The sequence below is a fragment of the Solanum verrucosum genome, unplaced genomic scaffold (assembly GCF_900185275.1).
Source record: "Solanum verrucosum unplaced genomic scaffold, falcon-dt-bn FXZP01000048.1, whole genome shotgun sequence".
NCBI classification, from domain to species: domain Eukaryota; kingdom Viridiplantae; phylum Streptophyta; class Magnoliopsida; order Solanales; family Solanaceae; genus Solanum; species Solanum verrucosum.
In genome coordinates this window covers 446,977-460,003 of record NW_026020157.1, presented here as the reverse complement: position 1 = coordinate 460,003, position 13,027 = coordinate 446,977, and positions in this window count along the sequence as shown.

Genomic DNA, 13,027 nt, shown 5'->3' with positions numbered 1-13,027 from the left:
CGGATTGCATGTCCGGTCGTTAAATATTATTTAACGACGCCAATTAATCCAGTCGTTACACGTGCTTACAATGACCAAATTCCCCTTCGTTGATGGTCATTTGGTTGTTAGAGCCTTCAAGTAAAACAACAAATTAGGAGGGGTTATAACTAATTTTAGAGACCAAAATTCCTGTCGTTGATTACAATTCTTTTTAACAATCAAATTTCCTCACAAATTTTGATTTAAATTATTACATTTAATTTATAGTTTTTATTTTTTCCATCATTTCTAAAAAGAACTAATATGATCAGTTCATATAAATTTTTTTCACATCCAATTGCAAATTTGATATAAAATTATATTGTTAATAATAAAGAGCACGTTGATTTAATTACTAAAAACTTATATGTTAAACACAATATCTAAAAAAAAAAGCATACACGTTCAACATAATAAAACATGTGTTCGACATCTATAAAATCCTAGAAACTAAGAAAATGACATTATAGAATAACTACAGAAAACGTCTTTGCACCAATAATAAAAATATAATATTCTTTTATGCACGCTCCACATTATCTTTCACATGATCTTGTTCTTTAATCTTCAAAATCTTCATCTGTCAAAACAACAATTTGAAAATAAATTAATTAGTAACGAAAAAAGGTTGAACTTAAGGATTAATTCTCTTGAATAGTTCCTGATCTATTTTCTTATGTATACAACTACAAAAAGATTTAAAGTTCTAGTTCATGAATTCTAGATAATTTCTCTACCCTTATTATGAGTTACTTTCCTTGTCGTGACTTATGAAAAGTGAATATTCCTTATGCATGAGTATGGTCTAAAGATGAGTATGAGGAATGGTAAGTTCATCTATGGTGGCCTCAAAGTGGTACTTAGTATGAATGGTAGTATATGATGCCATTCTTACATTGCACAAGTATATCTTAGGGTTACTTAAGGTGAATGTTCTAATGTGATGTAATGACTTATATGATGATTATACTTGTATGTTATGCCTTTTATACTAAAGTTCATGATGTTTCTCAAAATTAGCATATAGCATGGTTTTCAACCAAAATGTCCATTTTAAGCATGGTTTTTGCATGGCTATCATACTTAATACATTTTTTGTGTGCTAACCCATATTTGTAGTTTTCTACAAAGTGTAAGGTTTGGAGACTTGATGTTCTATTCTTGGAAGATAGGTTCCTAAGATGCAAGAAGTTGAAGATTTGGTGAGTCCTCATAGTTTTGAGGACAAACCCACCACATTCTTTATGCCTTTTATTTTATTTTTAGAGTCTTTGTATGGGATATTTCCCAAAGAGTTATTCAAAGTGTTGTAGATGGTTCTAGACAAAGTATAGAAAGATTTCCTCTTGCATTTATGAAAACGACTTCGATTGTATGGTTTTGAAGATTTTTAAATTTCGTACCATTTTTCAAATGTCTCATGTTATAAATGCTATGAGGCTTGTATGAGGCTCTTCAGAGTCCTGTACGTCGTGTTACTTCCGGGGTGTAGGCTCATGTAATGACAAACATGGTATCATAGCACAAGATTTTAGGATGGTTTTAGGATGTCTAAAACCACATCTAATAGAGTCTTGGTCATAGAGTGAAGCGTGATACATTTATGAATGAGAGGCTATTGGATGTTAGGAAAATCTCACTTCTTCATTCTTTAAGTCGTGCCTTAGAGTTTAACTCTATAAGGTCTCTCTCCTATTCCTTATTCAATGGTCTTTAGGATATGACAACTTCAAGGGCTCATGCTACAATCGAGGGAGAAAAAGGTTGGTAGTGTTGGAGGATTTGATGAAGAGTGGTGTATAAGAGATTCCTAAGGGTGTTGAGTAAGTAGACTCTTTTAAAAGAGGGTCTAAGTGTAATACACCTTCGTTTAGAATCATCTTGTGTGATGAGTGTGAAGGTTTAGTGATGACGTGCTCCGACCTTAGAATTGAAAGAACTGATGCTTAAAAGAGTTTGTATTGGCTTGCTCCAAAGGGGTAGATATTGTGCTTAGATATCAAGGTCATTGACTATCCTTGATGTTCATGAGTTAGGTTTGCTTGAAATTCTCACCTTAAGAGGTGTAGTGAGTTTGAGAAGTTCATTCCCGATTTGGTAGACTCATATGAGACCTTGGGTGATGTTGGTAATGTTGTTTGTGAGTAGGAGTTACTTAATGAGAAACTCCCTATTTTATAAGTACCGGTTGGGATCTTAAACCGGCTAGTTAAGAAATATAAGAGTAAAGAAGTTCCTTCCATGAAAATGTTGAAGCATGGTATTCTAGTAATTACTAGAAGATGCTACTATAGTGGACAAAGAAGTTCTTCCGGATGAAGGCACCGGTATGTTAATAGTTCCTTATGGTCGTAAATGTTTTATTGAGGTCCCTAAATGTTATAGATGGTTCTAGACAACGTATAGAAATATTTCCGCTTGCATTTATGAAAACGACTTCGATTTTATGGTTTTAAAGATTTTTAAATTTCGTGCCATTTTTCATATGTCTTATGTTATGAATGTTATGAGGCTTTTATGAGGCTCTTCAGAGTCTTGTACACCGTCTTACATCCGGGGTGTAAGCTCAGGTCGTGACAAACATGGTATCAAAGCACAAGATTTTGGTATGGTTTTAGGATGTCTCAAACCACATCTAGTAGAGTCTTGTTCATAGTGTGAACCGCGCCACATTTATGAATAGGAGGCTTTTGGATATTAGGAAAATCTCACTTCTTCATTCTTCAAGTCGTGCCTTATAGTTTAACTCTATAAGGTCTCTCTTCTATTCCTTATTCGATGACCTTTAGGATATGACACTTCAAGGGATCATGCTACAACGATCGAGGAAGAAAAAGGTTAGTAGTGATGCCAATTGTGGCTATGTGACTAGATAGGACTTGATATGGTAGATTTAGATGAAATCCTTTGGTATAGACGGGTTACTTTATGGTTATGTGTAGTGTTGGAGGATTTGATCAATAGTGGTGTATAAGTGATGCCTAGGGGTGTTGAGTCAGTACACTCCTTTGGTACACAAAACCTACATTGATACCTCAATACACCATCTCCCTCGTGTTCAAAAGCCATCACTTTCTGGTTATGAACATTTCCTTTCTATTCAAGCAAAACAGGGTCTTGGTCCTGTTTCTCTTTAACTTTAGACACTAGTGATGATTCAGCCCCATTCATCACCACTACTCCTCCTTCATTGGAATCCATTAACTTGACTCCCAATCGTGCAAGTTTGTGCACGTCTTTTGCTAACTCTTTCTTGCCTTCCTCAACATGGGCAGTACTACCCATAGACAGTCTCCTCAAAGCATCAGCAATAATATTAGCCTTACCTGGGTGATTGTCATGACCCAGGGGGTGCACCCTAGACATAACATGGCATACAAGACCTCAAGAGGTCTCATATAAGCCACTTAGCTTTCATAACATAAGATAATAGAAATGAGCTAAAATTTAAAACTTTTTCAACAATATCAAAGTATTTTATAAAAGAAGCGGAAGTCTAATAACATTGTGTCAAACCATCTAAAACATGAATATTTTGGGACACAGCCCATACAATAGTGTTCAAAACATAAAATGAAACAACATAAGAGAAATGGTGGCTATATCCTCGAATACTATGAGGACTCACCAATCTTCAAGTCTTGCTCCGCAATGAATCCTAGCCACCGGGATGAGGGTTTATATCGCCAGACCCTACATTTGGATAAGAAATGTAGGCAGGAGTAATTGTTAGTACAACCATGTACTAAATATGATAGCTAACATAAACATCAACAGAAGCATAAGAGATAACAACATAAGTCATAAACATAATTAATGCACATAATAATCATAACGTAGGACGAATACTTCTTGAAGTAACCTCAACTTATCCTTAGTCAAGACTTGGGTCATCCACATCTAGTCAAGAATATCATGGAAGGCAATGCAATTAACAATTCAACTCATCATATATCACATAATAATCTAGCTTATCTTTTATAGACATGGGGAATCGCCTCTTTTCCTACCTATAAAGGAACATGGGTAGTCTCCTGTAGTCCTTATATGGATTATGAGTACTCGCCTCTAGTCCTACTTACATATGGATCATGGGTACTCGCCTCTTGTCAAACTTACATATGGATCATGGGAATTTGCCTCTTGTCCGACAACATGTGACAAGGGTATTCGCCTCTTGTCATCCTACACGGATCATAGGTCCTCGCCTCTTGTCAAATCATATCAAAAGAACATGGTGAGTCGCCTCTTGTCCAACTTTAAGGAATAAGGGTAATCGCCTCTTTATTCTACTTCATGGAATACAGGTAAACGCCTCATATCCATATTATTAGGAGGTCATGGGTAATCGCCTCTAGCTTCATCAGTTTCTAAATCATTAGCATTAGATTCATTTTAGGTGGGCAATCCTTTCAAACTAGAATCATTCAATGTAAGAAAGCCTTACACATTCATAACATAAGCAATTCAAGTGGGAACTATCCCTTCCACAATCAATTACATCAATACTCAACAATTGACAAAATAATCTTTACTCTCAAAGCCCTATATCTCATAGTCATTATATATGCTCAATCTCAAGCAATTCAATATCTCATAGTTCATCACCGTATTGCACCATCCTTCGGTATCATCGTGCTCTGGGTCTTTAGGCGACAGAGTACTGCTTCGCAGAACTTCTCGGTCATGCACCCACTGCTCCCCTTTTTCGCCGACTTGATCCATTCCTTCAGGCTCAACACACTGGAAAAAAAAGGCGAAGTGAGACTCTTAGGCGACTCACCAAGTGGATTCGACGATCCTCAGGCCTTCATTTTCTCATTCATTTCAGCCTTATTGTTCCTTTTTGCGCCTAAGTGTCGATGCTTTCACTAAAACTTCAAATACCTGAAACTTAAGAGTTTTCATCATATATTTAGACTAAATAAGCATTTGAGGACACTATTACTATTAAAATAAAGCCCTAAATGAGTCCAATTTGTGGACTCATCAACACCCCCAACTTAAACTTTTGCTTGTCCTCAAGTAAAACTAAAGTACAGTAGTTCAAATAAGATGTCTCAAATAGTGCTACACAAGACTAAATCATAAACATACACAAAAAGACTCAAATTACTCATGCAAAGATCAATTGTGTACTCAAAGAGTCAAGTTGTGACACACCATTACCAAAGATTCTCAGGCTCGCAATACTTGCTACTTCTGCAAGTTCAAGCTCAACAAAAAGTATCTAAATCTCCTCACATAAAGAATGATTCGATATTCACACACAGAGCTTAATCAATTCAAGATCAGGAATCACATTCAATGCTCACACTCAAAGAGAGGAACACAATGCATGTTTTCACCCATAGGCTTGCCCAAATTTTCCAATCGATCTTCGGTTCGATTCAGTCAATATCAAAAAGGTCTTTCAAAGGCTTGTAATGGGGTTAGTGCAAAGGTATGGTCATTTTGGCTCATTGACTTTTTTCTTATGAGATGTGGTATTCTCAAGGCATCCCCTTCTTTTCCTTTATCAATTCTTTTTCTAGTGCTTCTAAATCATCTTTTAATTCACCTCTATGGATTACTTGGAAACCCAATTTCTTTTGTACTTTTATTCCACAACTTTTTTTTAATGGAGGGTTTCCATTGTTCCGCAACAACATGGGTTAAGGGAGACTTTTCTTGCACTTCTTGACTTCTCTTTTCATTTTCACCATGCCCCCAACATAGGCTTTTAGCCTAAGTTGGCGATTCACTAAACCACAAATCAAGAGGATTATAGGTAGTGGGTCAAGTAAGGTCTAGGGTTCATCAAGGTTCTTCGAAAGAAAGGTAAGGCTCAAAGGGTGTTCAAGAGAGTTTCACACGCTCACGGGTAGGCCACAAAAGAGGTATATTGCAAATTTGGGTCACACTCTTCAAAAGTTGCCTAAGATCATTTCAACAGCACACCTTTCTAAATCAATCAGACAAACGAGGAAAATTCTAGGTTTATTCATGCAAGGTTCAAAGTATGCTCATCACAAAAGGCATTGACACTTAAGTCAAACAAGACCACACACTTTCGCTAGTGTGCAACGGTCATTACAAGAGAATCAATTCGATAAATGGCTAATCACAACGAGATGCAAAGGGTTCACATATTGTCTATGCAATTTCATTTGGTTTCGTCGCAACCGCACGTTCATGCTTGTTCAATTGAGAGAACCATTCAAGTCATCGGTATTGATCAAAACCGAGACTTGAATTTGTACAAAAAAATCTACTTTCAATCACAAGAGTGGCGAAAAATTTCAAAAAATGATAATATTTCGAAAGGGTCAAAATTATTTTTGTAGTTTATAACAAAAGGGAGTCATCAGCTCAAACATCCACAAAAAATAGTGTAAACATAATTTTAAATGGAATAACCCAAATATATATACAAAACACGAACACAAATAGCACACAAAAGGTGAGCCTCACCCCACCACAAATAAAAGTAATTTGTCCTCAAATGCAATTAAGTCAGAATATCTAGAATGTAAACTAAAGGAATACAGAGAGAGATAAAAAAAGGTCCTATCTATGCAGTTGTTAGTCTGCTTCAGGTTCTCATTTTCTTTTCTCTCTGCTTCAGCTTCTGTAGCGATGTTTGCCTCAACCATGTTATCCAGATCATGCGCTGCTTTGTAGAAATGTATCGCATGACGAACCCTGGAGCACATGAAAGGATAGCAGGGTCACTATGAATCTTCCTATTGGAACTCGCTTCCGTGCTCTCGCTCTTGTCAGTTCTTCTGAACTGTTGTGCTCTTATGTGTCTGGGTGGCATGCTGCTTCTTGCAAATTTTGGTCTGGCCATGTCTTTTGTACCGATTGCAATACTACCGAGAAGCTAGGTGGCAATGCAATCCAAATTTGCACACAAATCAATGAACCAAAATACTCCAGAAGTGCAAGAAACATAAAACTAGAGTGCAGGTCTGGGTTTTTAACAGATAAAAAGTGACGGACAGTGAATGAAGTTGGAACTTTTAATCCTTTGGCTTGTAAAAACCGTCCAGTTTTTCACCCACTCGGCGACATTAGCCAAGCTCGCATACTCACTCGGTGGAACGCCGACTGTTTAGTTTCTCCGCCAAAATTTACAGAACCTCTGGTTTATTGGGGGGTCCAAAAGGTGGTTTCCATCGTGATCACCGAAATGGTCGGCGGTTCGCCACTAATTTCCAAAGCTCGCCGAGTTTCACAGACTCCAATGTTAACGATGTCTTGAGTCAAACGACGTTTCAAGACGGGTACGCAGACATCTTTGATGATCCGTCGACTGACCATTTTGATCCCAAATCTACATTTTCCAAACACTTTCCACACTTAAACGTGCACAACCAACACACCATTATTTATAAAAGCAAAAGAAAGCAGTAAATAGATTAGGGTTGCCTCCCCAACAACGCCTTAGTTAATGTGGTGGCATGACGCGAGTCACCATTTAAGCTTCATTGTTGGGGTTAGCCATATCATTACTAGGAAATCCTCTATTTTTCTACAAATGGAGTTGAGGCAAGGCATGACCCATAAGGTTCTCAAGAAGCTGGACAACTCTGGAATGAGACCAAATCACCCGCTTCATCCCTTCAATGTCTTCCTGCATTCCCTCCAGCTCTCTATCTTGCTCAGTCACCTTGTGGAGAATGATTGAGAGCATTCCCTCAAGGCCTTTTTAACCTTATTGTCCTTAGGACTTCTTCGCTCATGATGAGGGATATATTTTTCCTTCCTCTTGCACTGGACTTCGATCTTCACCATCTTTTTGGCCAACTCATCCATCTGAGTCATTAGGGCAGCCAACATGAAATCCTTTTCTACTTTTTGGTTTGTTTCAGCAATTTGATTAAGCAGACGAGCTGCTATCATATATGGCTGGTTCACAATGCCTCCCGAAAAGAGTTGGTCGACCAACCTCTTGTTTCTAGGACCAACACTTCTGTAGAAACAGTCTAAGAGGGCTATGTTGGGAATATCATGATTTGGGCATTGGGTGATCAGTTCATTAAAGCTTGCCCATGACTTGTGGATCTATTCACCTTCTAATTGCTTGAAAGTGAGGATACGATCCCGGAACCTCATTACCTCTAATGGAGGAAACTCCATTATCTCCTGAGTACTGCTTGACATACTTATTTGCAACATTTGATCGTAGGTTCAAGCTCTGTAACTTGGTTTTGAGTACTGCTTGGCATACTCATAACTTGGCCAGAGTGGATTTTGGTTTAAAGAAAGACGGATGACTCGATTAAATCAAACAGACTTAAATGAAAAAGTTAACTACGAAGTAAAACAAAAAAACACGAAAAGAAAAGCACTAACAAAGAAGTGAATTTCAAGAACCAATAGTCAACAAGTAGGTTATTACAAGTTTGGAAATTAGTTTAGGAATCTTGATTACGATCTAGAATCAAAAGAAAGGAAACTAAGAATTAGAACCTGAGATGAAAAGGGTCATAAGAGGAGTTTTCCATCGCGAAATGGCATGTTTTATTCGCCTAAGTTGAAGTTCAGCTCGCCAACGTGAAGATTGACTCGCCAAACTTGACAATTGGAAAAGGCAACTCGGCGATCTGGGTTTAGCTCGCCGAATTTTTCTAGTGTCTTCACCAAAATGAGGTCCAACTCGGCGACCTAGGTGCCCAAAGGGCGAGGCGCCGAGTGTAATGGGCAATCCAAGTCGTGATTCGCCCAAATTCCTCAAGTTGGAACTGTTAGATTCCAAAAATTGAACCTTGGTGGTCCCCCCCCTCTTCCTTGTCCTTTAGGCTTTACCCTTTTACGTAAATTCCCCTTTTACAAACACTTTTACTCTTTCTCTTTTTTCCTTTTTGGAATCAAACACTTTCTTTTTCAAATATTCCTTTCTTGAAGATTTGAATGTTCTTCAAGAACTTCAAGATCACTACGAAGACCCAAAATAAAACCCCAAAGATTTTTAGCTTAGAATTTCACGAAAATTTAGGTGAATGCTCTCCTTGATATAGGGAACAAACCCCAATACTTTTTAGCACTTAATTCCTTGCCAAAACTACTAGATTTCAAAAACCACTTCATTTTCTTCAAAGCTTCTTCAACCAACAATAGCGGAAACTTTAATAGTGAACCAAATTATTTCAAATCTCAGCCCTTGACTCAAAATAGGTTAGGGAACACTAATCTAACCTCTGAAACTCCAAAGAAGACTCAAATCAACAAGACCCATTTCATAATTTCTTCAAAAATGAGTTGAACACTTTTTTATTTGTTTTTTTCGTAACAAATCCAAGACTAGATTCATAGGAACGAATCTAGACTCAACTCTGATACCAAATGATGTAATTCTCAAAAGAAGAATCAGAATAATTAGCGGAAACAAAAGAAACATTATAGAAGAGATATAAGAATAGGAACAATTGGCAACTAAAGGATGTATTTAATCCTAAAACCTCCAATTACAATCCCTAAACAAACACCTAATCAAGATAAACAGATAGACACACAAAGAGGAAACAAAAAGAAATCAAATGGTATATTAAACCCAATGACCTCGATCCTTTAATCCTATAATAGCACCTACCTCTTACGAAGACCTCAAGGGAATCGATATCCCAATGAACCCTCGTTTCTAAACAATGTTCAACAAAAGCTTACCAAGATTTCACCACTCACACAAGTAGTTAAATTTATCATTCATCAATATTCAAAATAGTCTAATTCTACAATGAAACCCTAAAGGCCTATTTATAGTGTTAGGCATTATTACATAGATGGGCCCATACGTGACCCAAAAATGGGCCACGGGCAAACCAAATCAGGCTTGCCAAATGGCTTGTCGATTCGCCAAATGGGTTTGACGAGAACCCTACTCATTGGCTACTCCTTGGATGGCTTGCTGTAACTTTTGGCGGTCTAGGGTTCAAAGAGCGATGCATCGAATGTCCTCCATGCTCGCTGAATGGACAGCCTTTCTCTGCAGCACATTGGATCAGTCGGCGATCTTGGAACCCTCGCCAAAGGGGTTCGGGGAGTCGCCAAAGCGGCTGGCACATCGCCGAATGGAGAAACACTTTCCTTCGCTCTTCCTTGCCTCGTTGGACCTCCCACGCTCCAAGCTATAATCAACGCAGGGTTTTTCTCAGCTGAGAGCTCCCTTAAAGCTCATTTCCCAAGCCCACAAACCTCCATCCTTGAGAATGATCCATCAATACGTTGAAATTCATTAATGAGTGGTTTGGGGGCAATCTGTATTGCATCATTCTTTCCTTCTAGAAAGGATTCGTCCTCGAATCCATACGTTGCAAAACCATAGGGGAAGCAAACAGTACAAAGATCCTCATGGCATTAGGGTTAGCGTTAGCAATAATAATTTCATCACCATGCCAAGGATGGACAAATTTAACTTATAACCAAGTATCACACATATTAACCAAGGGTTTGTAACCCATCAAAGCAACAAATACTTGGCTAAGTAAGAAACATTGACAAAGGGGTAGAGCGTAGGAACCAATACACTTAAACAACCTCATGTGTTAGTCCTCATTGGTTCCACATTCAAACAAGCACAAGACCTCCCTTATGTCAAGTAACACATAAACATTCTCAAAACTAAGTGCAACGACATAAACAAAGTTAACCCAAATTAAGATTCCATCCAATGCACTAGCTAACTTCAACAATGTAGTTATTCCCAATTCATCAACAAGGTTAAATACAATAGTATTCCCCACACAACTTGGCAAACAAACCTCATTCAAGCACATAGGATCAAGTAAGAACACCAAGTAAAAATCACATGAAGGAAAAAGAATGTTACTACCATACCCATCAAAATTTAGACCAACACTAAGGTCAAATGGGAAGGAAAAATATAGCATCGAGACAAGGAGACTCTCATTTGCCCCATTGATTCCACTATTAACATAAAATATGGTACCTACACAAACATGAGTATCATCATATGGAAATAGATAATAGAGAAAGGTGTCATGCTCACTAGGGACATCTAAGGTGTTCTCATATGTAAGATCACAACGAGGTTCAAACATAATGGTGCTAATCGCTGACTAGATCGATGACCCCGACAAAGACCTTCGTTTGGATCCTTACCTTAACTAAGGGTCCTGTAAAACTCGGCAAGGTAGATAAAAACTCGGTGGATCGCCAAGTAGCGAAGCAAATTCAAATAATGTTGCCGAATGGGTGAGATCTGGATGGTTTTTATAAAGCCACGGGTCTTGACTTTCAACCTTTTTCATATTCTCTCACTCTTGATTTTGCAAAATCACACCTACTTAGAATTTTCAAAAATTTTGCACCTCATAAGTATTCTAGCTGCTTTAGTAGTGCTTGGATCTATACTAACCTGCTACCTAGCATGATAGTTTTGACTTAATCTGCCTAAAAGGTTGGTTCTCCAAACCCTGCATTTAATTGTGATATTTATCCTCTCATTGCAAGAAAGTTTTATCATATGTCGTGTGTTGTGCCTTTCTGATAAATTTAGACTGTTCGGCGTGCTGAGGCGAGCTGGCCGAATTACTGGGCGGTTCGCCAACTGATCCCATCTTGCCTTTAATTTCATGCTACTTGCGATAAGGGTTCTGTAACTTTCTGCGGATAAAATCCTTCCCGCCAAAGCAACTTGGCGACTCGTTGATCTATTCGGTGAGTTTTTTTGGCAATTATGCTCTTATGAATTTGATTTAGTTGTTTTAACTTCTTCTGAATGCTTTGCAGAAATGGCTAGATCTAAAGTTGTAGGAAGAAGCAGGCCACCCCAAGGTAAAACAAAAGGGATTACAATCAATGAGGATGCAGATGCATTCAGAAGCAAGATTGCTAAACTTTCCACAACTGGTGGAAAAGGCAAGGGCAAACACAAGACCCTTAAGTTATCAGATGCAAGCATTGGCAGTAATGGCTTTTACAAAAATGACCCCAACAGATCTAAAAGGGAAGGTGTGTGTTCTGACGAGGATGATATGTTAATAGCACAGAGGGCTGAGCGGCGAACTAAGGAGCTGAATGATCCATTCGGGACAGGACTCCCCAGCCTGCCACCACTACACCTCCAGTTCCAGAGCAGGCAATGATATCAGCATCTCTAGTACAAAGTCTTCCACCTAAATAAATGAATCGAGTAAAGGCTGAGAGAGAGGAAAATTATGGAGGAAAAGCGTCTGTCCATAGACAGGGTTATAGACAGGCACCTAGAGATAATGGACTGTCTAAGATACCACAAGTTCCAAATCTTCACCAAACCCCGTTGCCCTTATATTCCAAACTGGGTAAGAGAGTTCTACAGTGTATACAGTGCACTAATACCCCAGCAAAAGTAGCTAGTAGAAGCCTTCAAATAAGTTGACTATGTGGTTGTCAGAGGCAGGATGGTGAAGTGTGATAGTGAGGAAATCAATGCAGTCGTGGGCATGCCCACGAATATTGGGGATCACTGCCAGTACTTGATCGAAACAAAGAAGTTGGATTAGATGAAAAAGTTGTTAGCCCCACTAATTTCATATGAGACTCCAAAGTGATCGGCGGAAGGAGTTTCGATTGAAAAGAAAGAAATAAACATAGCCACAAGATTCTGGTTCGATACTATCAGCAACACAATTATGCCATCCCAATATGAATCTACCATTCGCCTTACAAAGGTAGCTTGCCTGGGTTGCATCATAGAGGAAACTCAGATAAACCTGAGTAAAATCATTGCTCCAGAGATACTCATGCATGCAAGACATAGTCAAACCTCACTTTGATTCCCAGTCTTGATCTTAAAATTATGCAAATGAGCCCGAGTGCCTCGAGATGCCAAGAAGGCTTTGGAAGTGATGCCCACAACCTCTACTGACATCCATAGGATCGAAACCGAGTATTTAAAGGATCAAGGAGAAAGGAAAAAGGCAGCATCGATGGGGTTTGTAAGCATAGTATCATTGCCTGCAGAAGCATCTCTGCCCACTCTGGCCCCTGGGCCTTCAAGTATATCCATTGCCACTGTTAC